Here is a 23,759-nt window from a genome sequence, read left to right on the forward strand (position 1 = left end):
GGTTTTGGATCCTTTTAAGCGTGGGGTTGTGGGTGTTTTGTCCAGCTTCATAAAATTGGTCTCTGTTTCTAGAGTTGTGATCGGGAGGGGCGAAGATTTGGCCCTTTTTTCATTCGAATCCGTCTGGGATCGACGAGATTCAGAGTACTTATTATCAAATTGGTCGCACGGACCACTACGAGGAAGACATCCTCTAAACCCTCTACATAAGCATCGAGGTAAATCCGACTTCTGCTCTGCTTCACAAATTATTTGTTATTTTCCGTAATATATTTGATTTCTAGAACTATAATTTCAGATTATTGCCCCTTCGATTTTTGTCAGTTTGGACCAAACCCTAACCGTTTGGTTTTGTGATCAGTTGCACTCTTTGTTATCTCACTTCATAAATCTCGGATTTGGCAGGAATTGGAACGGCGCTGTTATTTTTTGGGTGTGTTATCTCTGCTTCTGTTTATCCCAATTTTAATATGTATTTGCAATTGTTGGATTAAAAAGGGTTTGTGATTTGTGAAAAAAGATGAGTCAAGCGACTCCAATTTTTGAAAGTTATCTGGTTTTGGTTTGTATCGAAAACAGGGAACACTGAGAGGGAGATGATGACATAAAGTATTAAGTTTAATTGTGATTTAATTTTTTTTTTATGTTGTTAGTGGATGAATCCATCTGTTGGTTGAAGTGATAGGTTTTAAAAAATGAATATGTCAAGGTGTAAATAGTCGGAGGTTTATGGTATTTTGCAGGTTTTCTGTTGGTTCATGGTTTTGGTAGTTTTGATTTTTTGGACGTTATGATCTCATTTGTGATTATCAAGTGGATAATGGTTAATTGTAATTTTCAATTTTTTATGCTATTAGTAGTTAAAATTAGGGGAATGGCTTCAATTTTGTTAGTCAATTAATTTAATTTTTTGTGTATCTCAAGCTTCTAATTGATTTCCTGCATCATTGCTTAGTTTTATTCACTGAGATTTGAGTGGTTAATTTTTTTTACCTTATGACCTCATTTGTGATTATCAAGTACATAATGGTTAATCGTAATTTTCAATTCTTTATGTTGTTAATGGTTAAAATTAGGGGAATAGCTCCAATCTTGTTGGTCAATTAATTTAATTTAATTTTTGATATATCTCAAGCTTCTAATTGATTTCCTGCATCATTGCTTAGTTTTATTCACTGAGATTTGAGTGGCTAATTTGGATCAAACTCTAATGATTTTCCTTTTCAACAGTTGTGGTCCTCTGTTAGGATTTTCCTGGAAAAGAGTATATTTTCCGTTTTGGTTGCTCAGTTGCTCAATCACAAATTTGCAAATAGCTCTGGTGGTGCTATTATTTTTGGGTATGTTTTCTGTCATTTTTTCCCCTGTTTGATCATGCATTTATGAATGTTGGATTAAAATGTGTTTATTTTTGGGAAGAAATGAGACGGCTAGTTAGAGTTTTAGAAACCTTTGTCTTTCTTGCTTTTTATGGCAATGAGAAGAAGGAAGAAAACATTGATCTTAATTGTAATTTTCAGTTTTTTACACTGTTAGTGTTGAAACCTCTGTTTTGTAGACAAATAGCTGACATGTGAACATTTGCAAATCCATGTTATTTTCGAAGTTGTTTTTTGTTTTCCAATGTATTTTTTTCTTCATATCAACCTGGATGAAATGATTGTTAGTGGTTTTTAACCAGATGCTTGGTTTCAAAATGATTAATCCTATTAAGAATAAATAATTGCTTGGGGTATAAAATGTGTATTGTTGATGCTTTGGTCAACCTGACCATAAAAATAGAGTGGATTTTGGTTTCTTTGACTCTTTTGTTTGCTTTGTTTGTTGTTTGGACCTAAGCTTAAAATACTTACACAATACTTGACAAGAAAAATAATATTTAGGATTAGGTTAGTGTTTATGCAATGATAACCATAGACAATTAATTCTCTGGTGGCTTATTTCATGCTTTAGTGTTTATGCAATGATAACCATAGACAATTAATTCTCTTGGTGTATGCTTTTCGCAGACGATATAGTGTTGATAGATGAAACTCAGGAAGGGGTAAATGCAAAGCTTAACCTTTGGAGAGAAGTGTTGGAATCTAAAGGTCTTCGCCTAAGCCGATCAAAGACAGAATATATGGAGTGCAAGTTCAGTGCAAATGGAGGCCAAAACGAGTTAGGGGTGAGGATCGGAGATCAAGAAATACCAAAGAGCGACCGTTTTCGTTACCTAGGATCTATCTTGCAAAAGAACGGAGAATTAGATGGAGATCTCAACTAGGCCTGGCAAACGGGTCGTGTCTGTCGTGTTCGTGTCGTTTTCGTGTAACACCTGTTATCTTAACGGGTCGTGTCGTGTCACACCTATTATCTTAACGGGTCCTTAACAGGTCGGGTCACTTTACCCAACGGGGAATTAGATGGAGATCTTATAGGACGGCAATAAGGCCGGCGATGCTGTATGGCACAGAATGTTGGGCGGTGAAACATCAACACGTACACAAAATGGGTGTAGCGGAGATGAGGATGCTTCGTTGGATGTGTGGGCACACGAGAAAGGATAAGGATATCCGGGGTAAAGTAGGAGTAGCCGAAATTGAAGGAAAGATGAGAGAAAATCGGTTACGGTGGTTTGGACATGTGCAAAGAAGGCCCACTGACGCTCCGATTAGAAGATGCGACTATGGGACAGAGGTTCAGGGCCGAAGGGGTAGAGGAAGACCTAGGAAAACTTTGGAAGAGACTCTAAGAAAAGACTTAGAGTACTTGGATCTAACGAAGGACATGACACAGGATCGAGCACAATGGCGTTCTAAGATTCATATAGCCGATCCCACTCAGTGACTTGGATTTTCCAAGTCTCCAACCGAGAAGTTTTCCTCACTCGGAAAATTAAGGGAACACTACCCCAACCTACATGCTCCACTCAGAAAGCTTCAACATACAAGCTTCAACAAAAGAAAATTCAAAGAACTTAGCGAAGAAGGCTTTGGTGTATTTAACACAATACGTTGAAATGAAGGAAAACTTATTTATTGATATCCCCGATAAGCTACAAATATGTACATATACATGAGTCAAAATAAACAAACAAGATAGAGCCTTTACAAAGGTTGCTTAGGAGAAGTCTCAGCAGTCGGTAGAGCCCCAGAAAGAGAAGGCATCGAAGGGGGATCATTCAGAGCCTCAGTACTGGACAGAACCCTAGAAGGAGGAGGCATCAGAGGTTGATCATTTGGAGCTTCATTACGCGGTACAGCCCCAGAAGACGAAGGCAATAAATGCCTTTGGAACAAACCCACAAATCTCTGATGATCAAGTAAAACCTGACCATCAGTTTCCTTCATCTGGTCAAGCTTCCTCTTCATGTTTGTAGTATAGTCATGTGCGAGCCGGTGCAACTGTTTATTCTCATGCTTGAGCCCTCTAATCTCCTGTTTGAGACTCATCACTTCGGCCGCCAATGATTCAACTTGGCGGGTTCGAGCAAATAGGCGTTGGGCCATATTAGACACAGAACCTGCACACTGAACACTGAGAGCCAGCGAATCCTTAACAGCTAACTCATCAGACCGTTTGGAAAATAGCCTGTTATCTTTGGGAGTGAGAAGGTTCCTGGCCACCACCGCAGCGGTCATATCATTCTTCATCACGGAATCCCCAACGGTAAGAGGACCAGTAGGGGAGACGAAGGATGGGCGCCATATGTTGTCTGGAGAAGGCGGGGCTGCCTCTTCAACAAGGTTCAAGTCAAAACGACGGTCGGAGGGGCCAGACATTTTCAAAGGTGTTGAAGAGAGAAGAAGTCGGACAAATCAAGATCTTAGAAGTGCAAGAATGGAGCTTCTACTGGTGGAGATTCAAGTGTGCTTTGGAACTTAATGCCAGCCCCTATAAAAAGCTGCACTCGACGGAGCTTCAGACATCGAAGAGGCGCCTGCTCAGAAATCGAAAAGGCGTTTGCTTTCTCAAAAGCTGGGCTGCTTAGAGACCACGATGGTGATCTCATAAATCGAAGAGGTTTTTGCTTTCTCAAAAGTTGGGCTGCTCAAAGACCATGAAAGCCGATCTCAGAAATCGAAGAGGCGCTCGCTTTCTCAAAAGCTGGGCTCCTCAGAGACCACGAGGGCCGATCTCAGAAATCGAAGAGGCACCTACTTTTCCAGCCTTGTCAGCACCTGTCACACGCACACTTAGCTTTGCGGAAATTATGGGTATTCTGTCGAAGACTTCTGGGGAAGTAGAAAACACATGAATCTTACTGTCCAATCACCCACTTCCCACACGCAACAATAGCTCATGGGTACCACAGATAACTTTGCCAAAGTTCTCTGCCAAAGTTGAGCACGTGAAGCTTGCAGTTCCCACTACATCGCTCTGACCAAGAATGGTAAAAGAATAGCAAAGAAATAGCACTAACAAAGTTTAGACCCATAAATTTTGAAGGTCTAGCTACCATATTATTACCCATAAGGGTAAAGGAACAGTACCACTGCTAGATAATTGGAAAGTCCCTGTGTGTCAACCTCTGTGCCTTGTGGCAAGGTAGACTAGCAAACATGCCCAACCTTTACTCACATTTCGAGAAAACACTCCCAATAAGATTGCTTGCTCCAAAATCGAAGAGGCATCGTCCTCCGAATCTCGAGAGCCAGACTCCCAACATGACTACTTTCTCAAAAATCGAAGAGAGGGTAAATGAACAGTACCATTGCTGGATAATTGGAAAGTCCCTGTGTGTCAACCTCTGTGCTTCGTGGCAAGGTAGACTAGCAAACATGCCCAACCTTTACTCACATTCAAGAAAACACTTCCAACAAGATTGCTTGCTCCAAAATCGAAGAGGCACCGCCCTCCGAATCTCGAGAGCCAGACTCCCAACATGATTACTTTCTCAAAAATCGAAGAGACACTGCTCCCCGAATTTCGAGAGCCAGACCCCCAGCATGATTGTTTTCTCAAAAATCGAAGAGGCATCGTTCTCCGAATCAATCGAAGAGGCGCTCGCTTTCTCAAAAGCTGGGCTGCTCAGAGATCACGAGGGCCGATCTCAGAAATCGAAGAGGCACCTACTTTTCTAACCTTGTCAGCACCTGTCACACGCACACTCAGCTTTGTGGAAATTATGGGCATTCTGTCGAAGACTTCTGGTGAAGTCGAAAGCACATGAATCTTACTGTTCAATCACCCACTTCCCACACGCAACAATAGCTCATGGGTACCACAGATAACTTTGCCAAAGTCTCTGCCAAAGTTGAGCACGTGAAGCTTGCAGCTTCCACTACATTGCTCTGACCAAGAAAGGTAAAAGAATAGCAAAGAAACAGCACTAACAAAGTTTAGATACATAAATTTTGAAGGTCTAGCTACCATATTATTACCCACAAGGGTAAAGGAACAGTACCACTGCTGGATAATTGGAAAGTCCCTGTGTGTCAACCTCCGTGCTTCGTGGCAAGGTAGACTAGCAAACATGCCCAACCTTTACTCACATCCGAGAAAACACTCCCAACAAGATTGCTTACTCTAAAATCGAAGAGGCACCGCCCTCCGAATCTCGAGAGCCAGACTCCCAACATGATTACTTTCTCAAAAATCGAAGAGACACTGCTCCCCGAATCTCGAGAGCCAGACCCCCAGCATGATTGCTTTCTAAAAAATCGAAGAAGCATCGTTCTCCGAATCTCGAGAGCCAGATACCACATGTCACTTTTTCAAAGTGCTCTGACAGAGTTAAAACATGTGAAGCTGGCAGGTCCCACTACCGTGCTATGACCAAGCAGGGTAAAGGAATAGCATTACTACTTGTTGTTAGGGAGACTCCTATATGTGTCGACCTCCATCCCCAACGGACAGGGCAGACCTACAAAAATGCTTAACCCTTCCTCATATCTGAGAGGGCACTCCCAACGAAGCCTTTCGAAATATTCAGCTGTCTTTCCCCCCGATAATACCTCTGCAAACAAGCTATACTAGAGCAAGAATATCTCATATCATCAGGGTTAAAAGCAAGAGTATCCCATATCATGCTTTTTCCCTGTCTTTTCCTTTGGCCTTGTTTTTACCTGCAAGACAAGGAGAAAAAGAGCAATCAGTCAGCACTTGAAATCAAGCTCCCAACCAGGAACTGACTGCCTGGAACCCCTTACCTGATTACTTACCTGGCATTGCTCTCGAGTACTCATCTTCAACATCTTATGTTTCCAGGGAAGATACTGCATCTGCTTGAGGAACAGATAGGGCAAGTGCGAAGGATACAAGGAAGCATGTGGAGACAAGCGTAACAGCACACGTGCCTATACATCCATTACTCTGTCAAAAGCAAAAGTATCCCATATCAGCAGGGTCGAACGTACTCTAGATTTGATGGACTTGTTTTGACCTTCAAATTCTTCAGTCGGCCTTATACTCTGGAGGAAACCAGAAAACCCTCCAGCTCAGTTCAAGAATAAGCCTGTGGAAAGCTACTTCTTCAAAAGCAAAAGTATCCCATATCATCTCTTCTCATTTTTCTTCTCTTTATCCTTCATGCTGCTGCAAGATGGGGAGAAGGTGAACAATCAGCCGGAGCTCTGATTGCTTACCTTGTCTGTCACCTCTTTCAGCAGATCCCCTAGCTCGGCGACTTGGGGGACTCCTACTACATGGTTTGTATCGCGCTTGACCAAGCCTGAAACTACAAGTAAGCTTCAAGTGAAATTGATACATTACCTTGTGCATCTCCACCAGTTAAAGATACCACTCCTGGATGGAGGAAGAGTACTTCTAGAGAAGCTGCCACATCTACCTATGAGACAGATAAGGCAAGTCAAGATGATACCACACTTCGATACTTAGAAGTTTCGTGATTACGAGATCATTCTCCCACAATATTTCCTAATGTCATTTGTACTCTAATGTCATTTGTACTAAATCATTCACTTGTACTCACTAAAGGAGAACTTAAACCTATGTAATTGTGTAAACCCTTCACAATTAATGAGAACTCTTCTATTCCGTGGACGTAGCCAATCTGGGTGAACCACGTATATCTTGTGTTTGCTTTCCTATCTCTATCCATTTATATACTTATCCACACTAATGACCGGAGCAATCTAGTGAAGATCACAAAAAGCGACCGTTTTCGCTACCTAGGATCTATCTTGCAAGAGAACGGAGAATTAGATGGAGATCTCAACCATAGAATACGAGCTGGATGGATGAAGTGTAAGAGTGCATCCGGCGTGTTGTGTGATCGTAAACATCAACACGTACACAAAATGGGTGTAGCGGAGATGAGGATGCTTCGTGGGATGTGTGAGCACACGAGAAATGATAAGATTGAGAATGAGGATATCCGAAGTAAAGTAGGAGTAGCCGAAATTGAAGGAAAGATGAGAGAAAATCGATTCCGGTGATTTGGACATGTGCAAAGAAGGCCGACTGACGCTCTGGTTCGAAGATGTGACTACGGGACAGAGGTTCAGGGCCGAAGGGGTAGAGGAAGACCTAGGAAAACTTTGGAAGACACTCTAAGAAAAGGCTTAGAGTACTTGGACCTAACGGAGGACATGACACAAAACCGAGCGCAATGGCGTTCTAGGATTCATATAGCCGACCCCACTTAGTGGGAAAAGGCTTTGTTGTTGTTGTTGTTGTTGTTGTTGTATAGAATACTAGCATGGCGTGCAAATGCATTATCGATGGACTTCTAAATGGTGGTTAATTTAGTTTATAAATTTGTAATGCATGTGTTCTCTAACCTTGAGCGACTGTACATGAGGACATAAGACGTCTTTTGGGTGAGAAATCTGCTTCCTTGATATGGGCAGCCAGTCAGTTTGGTTCGACTCTTGATCCGGAGCAGAGACTAACTGCTCTTCACATCCAAGCTCGTCGTGTGATAGGGTCCTTTGATCTGTACAGAATCTGAACATAGAAACGCACCCTAGGCATTTTGTTTTGTTTTTCTCTGTACTTGAATGAAATACAATCAGTAATATGTAAGAGAATGGTCGGCTTCAATGAAATGTTTGCCTTGACATTTTGTGCAGTATAATTTCAAAATCATACAACATTCTACGGACTAACGTGACGGTAGGTAAAACTCCTCATGCGAGTCTGGAAGCCCTCGCATTGACAATAATCACACAATGAATGAACAGTCACAAGTGAATAAAACGCAAGAAACCGTTGTCGCTAAAAGACCAAATATCAATAATAATGTTCCAATAGTATTGCATTAACAACACTTTAGCATAATTTCTATGCAAATACATTTAAGTCGGTCAATTATTGTGTGAATAAATTTGTAAAGACCCGAGTAGAATAAAGTCGGTCAATTATTGAAGTATCACATGGAGTGTCGCATGGGGTCCAAGTCAAGACAATAGTTTCACTTGCATCGTGGAAATTTTGGTTTGTAAGTCTCTATTGTTCTTAATTTGTAATTTACTTTGAAGCGTGATTAAGATAAATGACAAACGAAAGTGGAGAAGAATCATTATTTTATGAGAGTCATTCATCCTTCCTCTTATCCTCCAAAACGACTTTTGACTGTTTGCAACTTGTTTGAAAAGAAAAAAAGTGATGATTCTTCATTAACAACACTTTACCATAATTTCTATGCACATACATTTAAGTCGGCCAATTATTGTGTGAACAAATTTGTAAAGACCCGAGTCGCGGTAGAATATAGTCGGTCAATTATTGAAGTATAGCATGGAGTGTCGCATGGGGTCCAAGTCAAGACAATAGTTCCACTTGCATCGTGGAAATTTTGGTTTGCAGTTCCTATTGTTCTCAACTTGTAATTTACTATGAAGCGTGATTAAGATAAATGACAAATGAAAGTGGAGAAGAATCATCTATTTTGTGGGAGTCATTTATCCTTTCTCTTATCCTCCAAAACGACTTTTGACTGTTTGCAACTTGTTTGGAAAAAAAAAATGTGAATTTGTCTCTCAAAAGTTGAGGCTTTTTTTGCTTATTTTAGCCTGATCTAAATAACATAAATTACGCATTCTGACTATTTGCAACTTGTTTGAAATTAAATGTAAATTTGTTCTCTCAAAAGTTAAGATGGTTTCTGTGTTTTTTAGCTTGGTTCAAATAACATGAATTACGCGCATATATGTTGTTTTCTAATTTCACAAAAAACAAAAAAACTTCTAAAACGTAAACAGAACGAACAATCAACGCGGAATTGTGTTGATTGTTGCAGGCTTTGCCATTGTTTTGGAGAGACGAGTCATCCTCTAATTACTACACCTACCTACAGAAAAGTAGCTGGTCCACTCACACATGTTAATTACTACACCTACCTACCTACAGACGAGTCATCCACCTATCTACCTACGGACGAGTCATCCTCTTATAATACACTCGCAGCTTTCCTTTTGCTCCTAAATCAATTCTGATTGTACACTTCTTCTTCTTCTTCAATCTTCAATCGTCTTTGCCTTGATTTTGTTGAATTAAGATGGAGAATGACGGAACGGCGCTTGAAGAAACTCTTTCATACTTCCATTGTGGTGCTGCTTTTTCTACAATGTTTCAACCCTTCCCTATCCTCTGGATTCAATCATGTTTCTTTCGGTTTCGGAGCAATTGCCCACCGGGTGGTGACGAGGTGCATAGAGAGTGAAAGGGAAACACTCCTTTCTTTCAAACAAGGTCTGATTGATGACTACAATCTCCTCTCCTCGTGGGGAAGAGAAGAACACAAGCAAGATTGTTGCAAATGGCTTGGCGTCCACCGCAGCAACCGAACCAACCATGTTGCTCAACTTCATCTTGGATGGTTTTCTATGCGTCAAGCTTACTCACTTCAACACAAAGGTCACCTGGAAGATACCGAGTATTATTTGCAAGTAAGATGATGAGTCATAAACTGATTGAGTTGCAGCATTTGAAATATTTGGACCTTTCGTTGATTAACTTCAATGGAAGCCAAATTCCAGATTTCATTGGTTCTCTTTCCAACTTAAGACAACTCGATCTCTCTGTTGCTTATTTTGGTGGTCGAATTCCAACTCAGATCGGAAACCTTACTCACTTGCAATATCTTAATCTCAGCTACAATAACTTTGCTAATGTAGAAAATCTGAATTCATGGCTGCCTCATCTTTCTGCTTTAACATATTTGGACCTGACATACAGCAATCTCAGTAATGTTCCTGACTGGATGGAAGCAGTTAATAAACTCCCTAAACTTACAAACTTGTCTCTGTCTTATTGCAGTCTTCCTTCTCGTCTAATTCATTCCAGTACTCTTTTTAACATAAATTCTTCTGAATCTCTTGCTCATGTTAATCTCAGATCCAACCAACTCTCATTTTCTTCATCTTCTTCCATATTTGTGTGGTTATCCAAATACAATGCCAGCCTTGTTCATCTTGACCTCTCTGAAAACCAAATTGAAGGAGGGATTCCGCAATCTTTTTCCGGGTTATGTAATCAGCAAGAATTGTACCTTTACAATAACACTTTGAGTGGACAGCTTTCCTGGTTGGTTCAAATATTAATGTCTGCATGCCCTGATTAGAACTCATTAGAGACTCTGTCCCTCTCAAAGAATCATCTTTCTGGATCAATTCCTAATCTCACAAACTTTTCATCATTGAAAGAATTATCTCTCGATGACAATCAATTGAGTGGAACAATACTTGAAAGCATTGGGCATATGTCCACGCTTGAGGCTATCTACCTTGGTATGAATGCTTTGGAAGGTGTGGTTTCGAAAAGCCACTTCTCCAATCTCTCCAGATTAAGGAGTTTGGATATGTTCAATACCTCACTATCTTTAAGCTTCACTTCTAATTGGTCTCATCCTTTCCAATTAGAGTATATAAAATTATGGTCTTGTAAGGAGGGTCCACATTTTCCAAAATAGCTTCAAAATCAGAAAAGTTATAAGAGACTTGATATTTCTAATGCCAGAATTTTTGATATCCTTCAAAGTTGGTTTTGGAGCCTTCTGTCTCATCAGGATCTTAGATCTATTTCTATAGATTTTTCCCACAACCGAATTAGAGGAACAATTCCAAATTCAAGATTTGAGTTTTCCTCATCTTCCTTTAGTCTAGTGAATTTGAGTTAGAACTAATTGGAAAGTCCAGTCCCTTCATTCATTTCCACATCGATATATCTAGATCTCTCCAACAATAAGTTTTTAGGGTTAATTTCTTTCATGTGTCCAAGGACTTCGAACAAGGTTAGTCATATAGCCTTTCTTGATCTCTCAAGCAACAATTTGTACGAACAACTTCCTAATTGTTGGACACGTTTTGAAAATCTTGCCTTTCTTGATTTGAGTGATAATGCTCTTTTTGGAAAAATTCCTACCACAATGAGCTCTTTACCTTCTATTCAAACACTAGAGTTAAACAAGAATAGGTTTGTGGGGAATTGCCTTCATCCTTGAAGAACTTTACCACACTCAGTGTTTTTAATGCTAGAGAAAATAACTTATCAAGTTTGATACCTGAATGATTAGGGGTTGAACTTCCAAATTTGGCTATCCTTATCCTCCGTTCTAATCACTTCTATGGAAGCATTCCACCACAATTGTGTAAACCCAACCCCTAACCATTCAGGTATCAAACCTGATAAGTTATTTTCTCCAACATCAAAAACACTGAGTGTGGTAAAGTTTTTCAAAGATGAAGGCAATTCCCCCACAAACCCATTCTTGTTTAACTTCAGCGTTTGAATAGAAGGTAAATAGCCCATTGTGGTAGGAATTTTCCCAAAAAGATCATTATCACTCAAATCAAGAAAGCCAAGATTTTCAAAACGTGTCCAACAATTAGGAAGTTGTTTGTACAAATTGTTGCTTGAGAGATCAAGAAAGGCTAAATGACTAACCTTGTTCAGAGTCTTCGGACACATGAAAGAAACTAACCCTGAAAGCTTATTGTTGGAGAGATCTAGGGCTATTGCTATGGAAAGGAATGAAGGGACTGGACTTTCCAATCGGTTCCATCTCAAATTCACTAGACTAAAGGAAGATGAGGGAAACTCAAATCTTGAATTTGGAATTGTTCCTCTAATTCGGTTGTTGGAAAGATCTATAGAAATAGATCTAGGATCCTGATGAGATAGAAGACTGCAAAACCAACTTAGAAGGATATCAGAAATTCCTGCATTAGAAATATCAAGTCTCTTATAACTTTTCTGATTTTAAAGCCATTTTGAAAAATGTGGACCCACCTTACAAGACCTCAATTTTATATACTCTAATTGGAAAGGATGAGTCCAATTAGAACTGAAGCTTAAAGATAGTGAGGTATTAGACATATCCAAACTTCTTAATCTGGAGAGATTGGAGAAGTGGCTTTTCGAAACCACACCTTCCAAAGCATTCATACCAAGGTAGATAGCCTCGAGCGTGGACATATGCCCAATGCTCAACAATTTGGCTAAAAAAGTAAGTTCAAGTATAGCATCCTTGATATGGAAAGGCATTCTATCCAAATACAGAAGTACTATGGGGCTTGTAAAGTGTATTCATTTGTCGAGTAATCGATTAATAGGGGAGATTCCTAGGGAAATCATTGATCTTGTGAGGTTGGTTTCTTTAAACCTGTCAAGAAACAATTTAACATGTCAAATAACTCCAACGATCAGGAAGTTGGAGTCCTTAGAGTCCCTTGATTTGTCAAGAAACCACATATATGGTGGAATACCAACAAGCCTTTCTCAAATATATGGTCTTGGTGATTTGGACTCGTCAAACAACAACCAGTTTGGAAAATTCCAATTGGGACTCGGCTCCAAACCTATGATCCATCTGATTTTGCTGGAAATACTCTACTTTGTGGAATTCCACTTCAACAGTTGTGCTGTCCTGAGGAAACAAGTCCAGAGGAGCAACCAATGTTTGGGGATCAAGTTAAAGATAATGATGGGCTTATAACAACATGATTTTACTTGAGTTTGGTGCTTGGTTTTGTTGTTGGATTTTTGGGAGTTTGTGGGAGTTTGATATTCATCAGGTCATGGAGATACACATGCTACAAGTTCTTGAATTGTGTGTACGATTGGCTTTTTGTGAGGGTGGCGTTGATCAGGTGACGAAGAATGATTGATGGGTAAAATGTAAGTACTCTTGCACATAATGAATAATATTATTGCAGTTTTGAGTCTATTAAATTATGACTAATATATGTTGCGTTTGTTTTAATCTTTTTAGCTCGTTCATCTACCGTTGGCAAGCACTGCTCCCTTTAAACTAGAGAAGAAGGAGATTGAAGAGTGCAATTTGAAGTTATAATTTAGTGAAAGTGTTGTGTTTAATTTAGTGGCCTTTTTGAGGCTATTTACAGTGACCGTATTCTTTATGCCGACACCAAACTTTAAGTTCATGTGGAAATCTATTTATACGTTGAATAACACACTAATCTGTAAATATTTTTTTACAGATAGTGTGCAAATTTCTTTCTTTCAGACTATGTATGCTTATGACGTGATAAACATATTAGAAATTTGCGATTTAATATGTTACTCCCAAATGTGATTGTTATTCTGTGAATTCGCTAAAATTTAAGGTTGTGTGTATTGTTGTTTTTAAAACCCTTTGCTTAGTAATACATAATTGAATATGAGCTCTTCCATTTGGTAATATCTTAAACTGCTTAAGATATACATCATAAGCAACCATGCTTACAAATTTCAGCACTCTTAGAAACAACATGCACTAATCTACAACGGTTTCTAATCTTACTCAAGGCTTTAAATACACTCATGTGTCACATGATTTGAAACGTGCAATTTAATTACAATGTATTTGGATTGCACATTTCAAATCTTGTGACACACAAGTGTGAGTGTTTTAGATTGATGAATTTTAGTCATCTAACGAGATATAAACTTGTTTCGTTCCAAGTGAGTAATTAAGCAAAAATAGTACTCATGTGACCAGCAGGCAGCAAGGATGTGAGGCATCTGATATACATGCAATGGCTAAAGTTACTTACAAGGATGTGAGGCATCTGATATACATGCAATGGCTAAAGTTACTTACAAAACTAAACGAAACGTCGTCGTCTGTTAGGCAAAAAGCAGAAGAGAAAGATTGAAATTCTAAAAAGAGAGAGTAAAAGACTGGGGCGAGGTCACGCTCCAGACCGCCGTCCACCGCCGTAGGCGATCCGGCCAACTTGTTGACCTGCATAGATTCTATAGCGAGGTCACGCTCGCGTTCTGGAACGGCCTCCGCGACCTTCCGCCGAGTTCTCGTTCCTCCGCGTCCGCGGCCTCCTCAATTTCCTCCGATCGGTCGCCGAGTCCGATTCCACCGTCAACCTCTTCTCTCAAACGCAATTGCTCCCCGAGCTTCAAGGTAACCAGAAAATTACAAAATTCCTAGTACATGGCGAGGAGGTTTGGGGAGAGAACGTGGTGGCTGCCTCAGTGAGTCACGTGGTTGCCGAAGTGACAAGGTTGTTGAAGGTTCAGCGCGGGAAAGTTTGGTTGATTGGTGCAACGGCTAGCTATGGAAGTTACGTTTGTGGGGAGGTTTCCATCTGTTGAAAAAAAAAAAAACTGGGACTTGCAGCTTCTGCCCATCACTTCTCTCAGAGCTGCTTCCATGGCTGAATCATATCCCAGGTCCAGCTTGATGGAGTCGTTTGTTCCATTTGGTGGATTCTTTTCAGCACCTTCTGACCTAAAGCTCCCACTCGCTGCGCTCTGCGGTATTTGTATGGAAAGTTTAGTTGATTGGTGTAACGGCTAGCTATGGAAGTTACTTGAAGTTTGTGGGAAGGTTTCCATCTGTGGAAAAAAAACTGGGACTTGCAGCTTCTGCCCATCACTTCTCTCAGAGCTGCTTCCATGGCTGAATCATATCCCAGGTCCAGCTTGATGGAGTCGTTTGTTCCATTTGGTGGATTCTTTTCAGCACCTTCTGACCTAAAACTCCCACTCGCTGGGCTCTGCGGTATTTGTATGGTAGCCGATGCAGCGGGAGTGGAGCATCATCGTTGGGCAGAGGAGAAGAAAACTGGAGACGATGGAGACTGCCTGGCCATCATAGTAACTCGCTGCTGCTGACCAGTCACGAACCTTTGTTGGTTGTCTAAAGAACTTGACGTTTGACCGTCTCAATGTTGACTTTTGAAGTTTCTGATTTTGTATTATGGAAATCGTAATAAGAGCATACGTAGGTTACAAATATATATGGGAGTTTGAGTGAGTTGCAAACTACACTCAACACTCAAGTTACCTATCCCAAATCTCCTTGAATCATGCTAAACAGCCGGTATAGGTAACATAACTAAGCTCCTTGGATTAAGGAGTTGACAACAAGATAAGACCCTTATACAAGTTGATAAGAACAAGAAAATAAACGGCTATTAACTAGGTAAAACACTAAAGGTTGACACAAACCCTATTACCCAGATAATACTAAGAAACACTAATCATGAGGAACCTTAAGTAACCAGAGGTCTTTCAATACTCCTCCTTAAGCTGGATCCAGAAGGTTGATGGATCCAAGCTTGCCGAGAAGCTTTTGAAACTGATGGGAGGCTAATGGTTTGGTGAATAAGTCTGCAAGTTGATCGTAGCTCCTGCCAAAATGAGTTTTGATGACCTGTGATTGTACTTGTGCACGAACATAGTGACAATCAACTTCAATGTGCTTGGTTCTCTCGTGGAAGACGGGGTTGGAAGCAATGTGCATTGCTGCCTGGTTGTCACAGAAAAAGGGACATGGAGTGAGGAGTGAAGACACCTAAGTCACATAGTAGACCTTTCAGCCATATTAGTTCACACGCAATAGATGCCATGACTCAATATTCAGCCACATCACTTGATCTTACAACGACTGCTTGCTTTTTACTTTTCCATGTAACAAGGTTGCCTCCCACAAACGTGCAATACCCCATTGTAGACTTACGATCAATAGAGTTGGCAACCCAATTAGCATCAAATAACCTGTGATCTAAGTGCTCTCATTCTTCTTCATGATTATGCCACGACCCACTGAACCTTTTAGGTACCGAAGTATTCTTTTGACAAGATTAAAATGCTCTATCGTGGGAGAGTGCATAAATTGGCTAGCAATGCTTACTGAATAGGCTATGTCAGACCTTGTAATAGTCAAATATATCAACTTACCAACAAGTCGTTGAGAATAGCTTATGTTTAGAAGTGGTTGCCTCTTCAAGTTGAGTTTGAGCTTGATGTCAAGAGGTGTATGGACATGTTTAGCATCACTCATGTTTGCTTCCTTGAGAAGATCCATGACATATTTCCACTGGTTGAGAAAGAAACCCTTGTGAGAGGTTGCCATTTCTATTCCAAGTCAATATCTCAGTATTCCAAGATCTTTGATTGCAAAACGTTGTTGTAGTGAATGCTTGAGCTCCTTTATTTCTTCAGGGTTGTCTCCTGTAATGATCAAATCATCTACATATACAAGGACTACCAATTTCCCAGCAGTTCTTGTGCACACGAACAATGAGGAGTTTGCGTTGCTTCTTTTAAAACCAACACTTGTAAGGACTAAACTGAGCTTGGCATACCAAGCTCTCGGTGACTGTTTAAGACCGTAAATTGATTTGTGCAATTTACACACAACATCATGTTCATGACTTTGAGGATGACTTGGGGGTAATCTCATGTAGACTTCTTCTTCAAGATCACCATGTAAAAAGGCGTTCTTTACATCTATTTGATACATAGGCCACCCTTTGTTAACAACAACTGAAATGAGTACTCTCACTGAGTTCATCTTTGCAATAGGAGAAAAGGTTTCCTTGTAGTCCACATCAAATGTTTGAGTAAATCCATGAGCCACTAATCTTGCCTTGTGTCTTTCTATGGACCCGTCTGAGTTGAATTTAACCTTGTATATCCATTTACAATCTACTGTCTTATTTCCTTTGGGCAGTGTCACAATGCTCCAGGTTTTATGTTGATCAAGGGTATGCAGTTCATCTTGCATAACTTGCTGCCAAACCTGTGATTGATTTGCTTCTTGAAATGACTGAGGCTCAACATGCTCAGATACATTACAAACAAAAGCAGTGTATTTAGATGACAATTTTTGATAGGACACATAGTTGGACAGTGGATGCCTTGGCTTGTAAGTGACAAAGTCTTGCAGTCTTGCTGGATGATGTCTTTCACGAATGGGATTTCGTTGAGGCGCAGCAGAATGAGACTCATATGAAGATTCCTCAGGTGCAACACTATGGAGAGATTCATCTTCAACAGAAGTGTTGGTGTCATCACTTGAATCTGGTTGGTCAGTTGCAGCGCGGGACTTTGTGTGATGTGCAGACACCATTGCATTAGATTGAGTGACTTCAGTGGCAAGTATCTCAGTCCATGGCAATGGAAAAAGGTCCAAGAAACACTTCCCATGACTTATACTATCCAGAGATTTGCTGTAATAAGGGTTAGTTTCATGAAATCTAACATCCTTGGAAACAATTAATCTCTTAAGTTGTGGATTGTAACATTTGTATCCTTTTTGTGTGGATGAGTAACCAAGGAAAATACATTTGGTTGCCCTAGGATCTAGTTTGTCTCGATGCAAGGGCTGAACATGGATAAAACAAATGCATCCAAAGACCTTAAGGCGTTGCAAGTCCATTTTTCTATTTTTGACCATTTCCATTGGTGATTTGAACCCTAAAACCCTGCTAGGTAACCTGTTAATCAAGTAAGCTGCTGCCACAACACTTTGAGACCAAAATCGTTTTGGTACATTCATTTGGAACATCAAGGCCTTAGTTTTTTTAAGAAGATCTCGATTTTTTCTCTCAACAATACCATTTTGTTGGGGTGTGCCAACACAACTAGTTTGATGCATGATGCCATTGTTGCTCAAATATTGAGTCATGACTTGGGACATGTATTCGGTGCCATTATCAGACCTTAGAGTTTTGATTTGAGAGGAAAAATGATTTTTAACAAGGTTATGAAAGTCCTTAAACACTTCCATCACTTCACTCTTTGATTTTAACAAATATAACCAAGTGGCTCTTGAATAATCATCAACAAAGGTTATGAAATATTTGTAACCATCAAAAGATTCACTAGTTGGCCCCCATATATCAGAGTGTACAAGTTCAAAAAGATGAAAAGCTTTAGACAAAGATGAACCTGGAGCTAGTCTAGTTGCCTTTGACATATGGCAAGTTTCACAGTGAATTTGTTCTTTGCCTAAGTCGGGAAACAAGGTTGACAAAACATGTTGAGAAAGGTGAGCTAGTCGCTGGTGCCACAATGAATGATCTTGATGGAGGCATGGATAAACTTAGACATGGCTTGGAATCCATTGGGAGAGCTTTTCGATATGTAATAGAGACCGTCTAGGTAAAACCCCTCACCAATCGTCCTCTTGGTGACACAATTCTGAAAAATGACATTTTCTGGTGAAAAAATGGCTAAATAGTTTAAGGAATTTGTGATTTTTCCCACTGAGATAAGTTGGAATGGAAATGAAGGAACATATAAGGCCATAGACTCTATTTGGTCTGATATCAAGTGAATTTTTCCCTTTCCTACAATCCTAGCACCTTCACCATTAGCTACAAACACATGTGATGGTTTATGAAGTTTCTCAAATTTATGCAATTTTGACACTTGATTAGTCATATGATTTGTGGCACCTGAATCTACAACCCAAAAATCATGCAACTTATTGATTGTAAGAGCAGTTTCGAAAGCATTCACGATACCTTTCATGTCTTGTTGAGGTAAGCGATCAGCATCGACCAAAAAACTTGCAAACTTGCCCAACAATGCAGTGGCACTTCCATATGGTCAACAACTCGATCTTCCCTTCCCGTCTTCTATTGGAGATAGGCTGCAAACTTATTTATAAGAGTAACAAGATTTGTAGTGAACTGTTGGTAAGAATTTGAACTGTTGATAGATGAAGATGATGCAGTGTTGGCATGAGGATATGCTTGACTTGTCTTCTGTGCAGTCTTATCATTCATGAATTCAGGCTTGAGCTCTGGATGCAGGATCCAACACTTATGTCTCACATGCTCAATGTTGTCACAGTGTAAGCACTTCAGATGAGGGTTTTTTCCTTTGTACCTTTTTTCATGTCAGATAAGCCCTAGCTTCAATCACATTGGTTTTTGTACCACTGTTCATGACTTTTCTTCTCACTTCCTCACGTTAGATGGTTAAACAAATGCTAGTGAAGGATGGTAGCTCAAGATTCATGAGGACATGACTTCTCAAATCCTCATATTCTGAGCTCAAGCTAGACATCAATTGAAATTTTTTATCTTCTTCATTTCTTTTAAGAATCACCTTGGGATCAGTTGTATGAGGTCTGTAGACATCTAGCTCATTCCACATGCTTCTTAGAGAACCAAGATGTTGAACAAAAGTTTTACCTTTTTGTTGAATGTTGGAGATATCCTTCTTGAGTTGAAAGATGCGTGCAAAGTTGTTTTAATTACCATACATCTCCTTCACAATTGTCCAGAGAGTGAGAGATGACTCAGAATAGCTGAAGATTTCAGCAATCTTCCTTTCCATGGAAATAAGCAACCATGACATGACCAATTGATCTTTACATAGCCACCCTTCATATTTTGGAGAAGTAACTTCAAGAGCAGAATGACTGCCATTGATGAAACCAAGTTTGGTTCTTCCACCAAGCGCAAGACTAACAACTCTTGCCCACGACACATAATTAAACTCATTCAGTAACACTGAACTAAGTCGTTTATTTGGATTGATATCCATTTTAGAGATGCGAGCAGAAGGAGAAGCAATGATGCTTTCATCCTCTAAATTCTCATCAGTTATATTTTTGCTGAAGGAAAATCACAACAAGTGAGATATACAAAGATAGACTCAGAAGGATGCCCGCTCTAATACTATGTTGACTTTTGAAGTTTTTGATTTTGTATTATGGAAATCATAATAAGAGCATACGCATGTTACAAATATATATGGGAGTTTGAGTGAGTTGCAAACTACACTCAACACTCAAGTTACCTATCCCAAATCTCCTTACATCATGCTAAACAGCCGGCATAAGGAACATAACTAAGCTCATTGGATTAAGGAGTTGACAACAAGATAAGACCCCTATACAAGTTGATAAGAATAAGAAGAAAATAAACGGCTATTAACTAGGTAAAACACTAATAAGGTTGACACAAACCCTATTACCTAGATAATACTAAGAAACCCTAATCATGAGGAACCCTAAGTAACCAGAGGTCTTTCAATACTCAACTTGTACAATTCCTTGTTGAATATGGGCCCACGAGAGATGTGAAGATGATTGATTGGCGTTTGAAAGCTGTCCCATGAAAATAGTGTTGAAAGCCCAAAACCAACGCCAGTCCAAAACAAAGGCGACCCTACATTTGTGGGTGGGGGAGGTACTGAGATTTGTGGTTTGACACCAACTGAAGATGTTTCTTGGGTACTCGAAGAAGAAATGCTCGCAAAACGTTCCGCTTCTAACTTTGCTGGGAGGCGAGTGGCACTGAAGCGACCATTGGCTCTGGAATTCTGGTGATTTTTGGAGTTTCTGAGATTCGCAGAGCTTTGAAAGAGAGGGAACCGACTAGAGTCTATCTTTTTTTTTTCTTCCAAAGAATATGTTGCCTTTGTAATAAAATTGACTTTCATTAGTCAAACCTTTATTTTGATATGACTGAACTCGAAGTTGAATGTTCGAGCTACCTACATACCCTTCCAAAGAAGAGATCAAGTCAGAACGTAGTTCAAATATGTTTTGTTTTTGTGCTGTACGTAGTTTATGCTTGTGCGGGCCAGGAGCATTTGGTGTGGATTTGGTGCCATTTGCAGTTTCAACTCATGCAGGCAATAAACTCTTGGTGTGGATTTGGTGCTGTTTGCAGTTTTAGCTCGTGTAGGCAATGAGCGTTAGTTGTCGCCTTTTAGGCTCGTGCGGATGATGAGCTCTTGGTGTAGATTTGTCAAGCGATTTTGGAGAGGTGTTCATCGCAATCTTTATAGCAAGAAGTCTTGATCGAGTGATTGAAGAAGTCTTCGGGGAAGAAATCGCGCATCGTGATGGGGATGGACGATCTTCGTGTCGAAATTTCATCATCCTCAACATTTTCACGTTGCCTTGGAGGTTGACAAGAGCTTCTTTGCCCTATTTTCGATTGTTGAACTTGTGGACGACAAGTGTCACGCCCCGATCCCGACATACGTCCAAGATCGACACGTGATGTCAACAAATACCCATATCTCAAAAGTCAACCCTCGGTCAACGGTAGGGTCCACAACTCTACATAATTCAATCCGAAAGATCAACTCATCGGATTTCAGATCCGTAACTTCCTAAGGTCTCATTATACTCATAAAACATCATACTAAAGTCTCACCATAATCCGACGGTTGGATCTTCGCCAATTGCTAGAATTAGGTGGCGGTTAACAATTAATTTTACTAACTTAGAAATCTAATTCGGGAAAACCCATACGTCGTATTCCCGATCCGTCAGCTCCAGCTATCCTCAAATATTACGTTCTATAAAGCATTAAAGTTTGGTGACGATCCAACGGTCGATTCGTATTTTGATCAAGTAATGTATCGTAATGAAACGAAGTTCAAACAATCAAACCACTTCATATGGATATCAATTATGAATTCAGGGCATTTAATTGGACTTAGAAAGACATCGTCGGCCCACTGGCCACGCGTCGCCGCCGGTGGTGGTCAGCAGCCACGACTCGCCGGAAAATTCAACAATTTCCAAAATTTATCAAAACTCATAGAATTGTAGATCTCAATGAGTATAGCAAATTTTGTACCTGTGACCAAGGCCAATTTGGCCTGGAAACACTCCAAATCACCACGCACCCGCCATAACCCTAGAAAGAGTGTGCTCCGATTCTTCCTCCTCGGTGTTCCACCACCCCTACAACTGATTGGGATTTGTTCAGGGGCTCAATGGGAGTCTAATGGTGGTAAAGATAGAGGTAATTTGCATAAAAAATTGGCGGATTGTCACCAAGAACACCATAGTGCCGCCGCACCCTACGATGTGGTTTTTCACAAAATCAAGGCCAAACATCTTCAATTTTTGGGTGTAATAGGTAGATGAAACGATAAGGAATGTTTTCCCGATGGTTAAGTGAAGGGATTTGTCGGAAAAACCTACGAAATCCACCGGAAAGATCAAGGGGAACCGGTCGGGTCGAAATAAAGGGGGACGAGTTGATGATCTCATGCCTTCCCCTACCCTAATTTCCCCACCTTTCTTCTTTTGCTGATTGGTTCTCCCCTCCTATCCTTTATTTCTAATTGGTCCCTAAAAGAAACTGATTGGTCTCTTTCTCAATATTGATTGGGCCTCTTGTGGGAATTTATTTAACTTAAAAACTATAGTTTAGCAAGACGACTTCAAATGTCCGTAACTATACCGTTATAATCCGGATTCTCAAACGGCTTTCGCCTATGCGCTCGTGGTTTCGAGATCTATTCGAAAACATTAACTGTGACCTCGAAAGGTCTATAGATTTTAATTAATTAATTTCCAAACTTCAAACTTAGTTTAATTAAAATCTAAATTCAAATAAATTGATATAAATTCTCGAAAAAATAATATACAATCTCAATAATACCAATACGTAGATTATAATAGTGAAATCCAGGAACGGGGTTTCACAACACGTATGCTTTTTGTGCAGTTTCTTTGGAGTGACATGAGTTCATCCTTCAACTTCACTTGGCTTGACTGGTATGGTTTTGGAGCATGCCCCCCAACGATTGAGGTGAAGATATTGAGTTGGAAGAGCCAAAAGTGACGGTGGTATGGTTTGACCCTAACACATCGTTAAGATCTAGCTTGATGATTCGTTTTTGGGCTAGCTTCATGATGAGATCTTTTAGCACGAAGCACATTTCCGTCAATGACTGATGAAGCGGTGGTACTTACAATATATTGGGTTGCCGGTGCGATTCATCTCTTCCGGCCGTTTGCACTCGGGTAAATCGATCACCTTTTTGTTGAGCAAGTCCTTCAACATGGCAACCACATTAGAGTCAGGGAATGGATAAGTCTTCTTCTCAAGCTCCTTCAAAGTGCATTTACGCCTTTCTTGGTCACTAAAAGCTTTGGTCCGAATCACCTTGTCTCGTGTAAAGATTTTAACGGAAGCTGCGTTGACCACCATTGCTTTATTGAAACCCTCACGAATTTGTCCATTTTCTGCCCAAAGACCTTGTCATTTCTGTAGTTAGCAATCGATTCTTTCTTCTCATGATGGGCAATGCTCAACTCAATGTCGTGGGCGGGGGTGGCTAACTCCTCGAAGGTCCACGGTTTGATGCCTTGAAGAATGTAGTGTAATCCCCAATGCATGCCTTGTACACACATCTCCGAGAGTCTGTCTTTGCAGTCAAGACTTAGAGTGTGCCATCGGTTGATGTAGTCGACGATTGGCTCATCCTTCCATTACTTTGTACTTGTGAGCTCCATCATGCTGATAATGCGACGAGTACTGTAGAAACGGTTTAAAAACTCCCGCTGCAATTACTCCCAACTGTTGATGGACTCGGGTTCTAGGTCCGTGTACCAATCGAATGCATTCCCATTCAGACAGCGGACAAACTGCTTTGTGAGGTAGTCTTTCTCAGTCCCCGCATTGTTGCAAGTCTCGATGAAATATGCGACGTGCTGTTTTGGGTTTCCTTTTCCATCAAATTGCTGAACTTAGGTGGCTAATACCTCATCGGCATCCGCAAGCCATCAATCCGCCTGGTATATGGCTTCGCATACAGCAGTGTATCCCGCGAAGTGCCTCCTACCTGTGTTCTGATGG

The 23,759-nt window shown here is 40.3% G+C and overlaps 1 long non-coding RNA gene and 2 pseudogenes across 1 annotated transcript; all 3 read left to right on the forward strand.

The window, feature by feature from the left end:
• LOC126620025 (uncharacterized) lies at positions 1-1,563 on the forward strand. The gene is made up of 3 exons (XR_007622227.1): positions 1-218; positions 362-433; positions 1,231-1,563. It is a non-coding gene; the product is annotated as an uncharacterized LOC126620025 (long non-coding RNA).
• Positions 1,564-9,452: 7,889 nt separating this feature from the next.
• LOC126619859 (receptor-like protein EIX1) lies at positions 9,453-13,539 on the forward strand (annotated as a pseudogene).
• The window catches only part of LOC126619950 (receptor-like protein EIX2), a 79,694-nt pseudogene continuing 68,305 nt past the window's right edge, over positions 12,371-23,759 (forward strand).

This window comes from Malus sylvestris, chromosome 1, assembly GCF_916048215.2.
Source record: "Malus sylvestris chromosome 1, drMalSylv7.2, whole genome shotgun sequence".
NCBI lineage: Eukaryota > Viridiplantae > Streptophyta > Magnoliopsida > Rosales > Rosaceae > Malus > Malus sylvestris.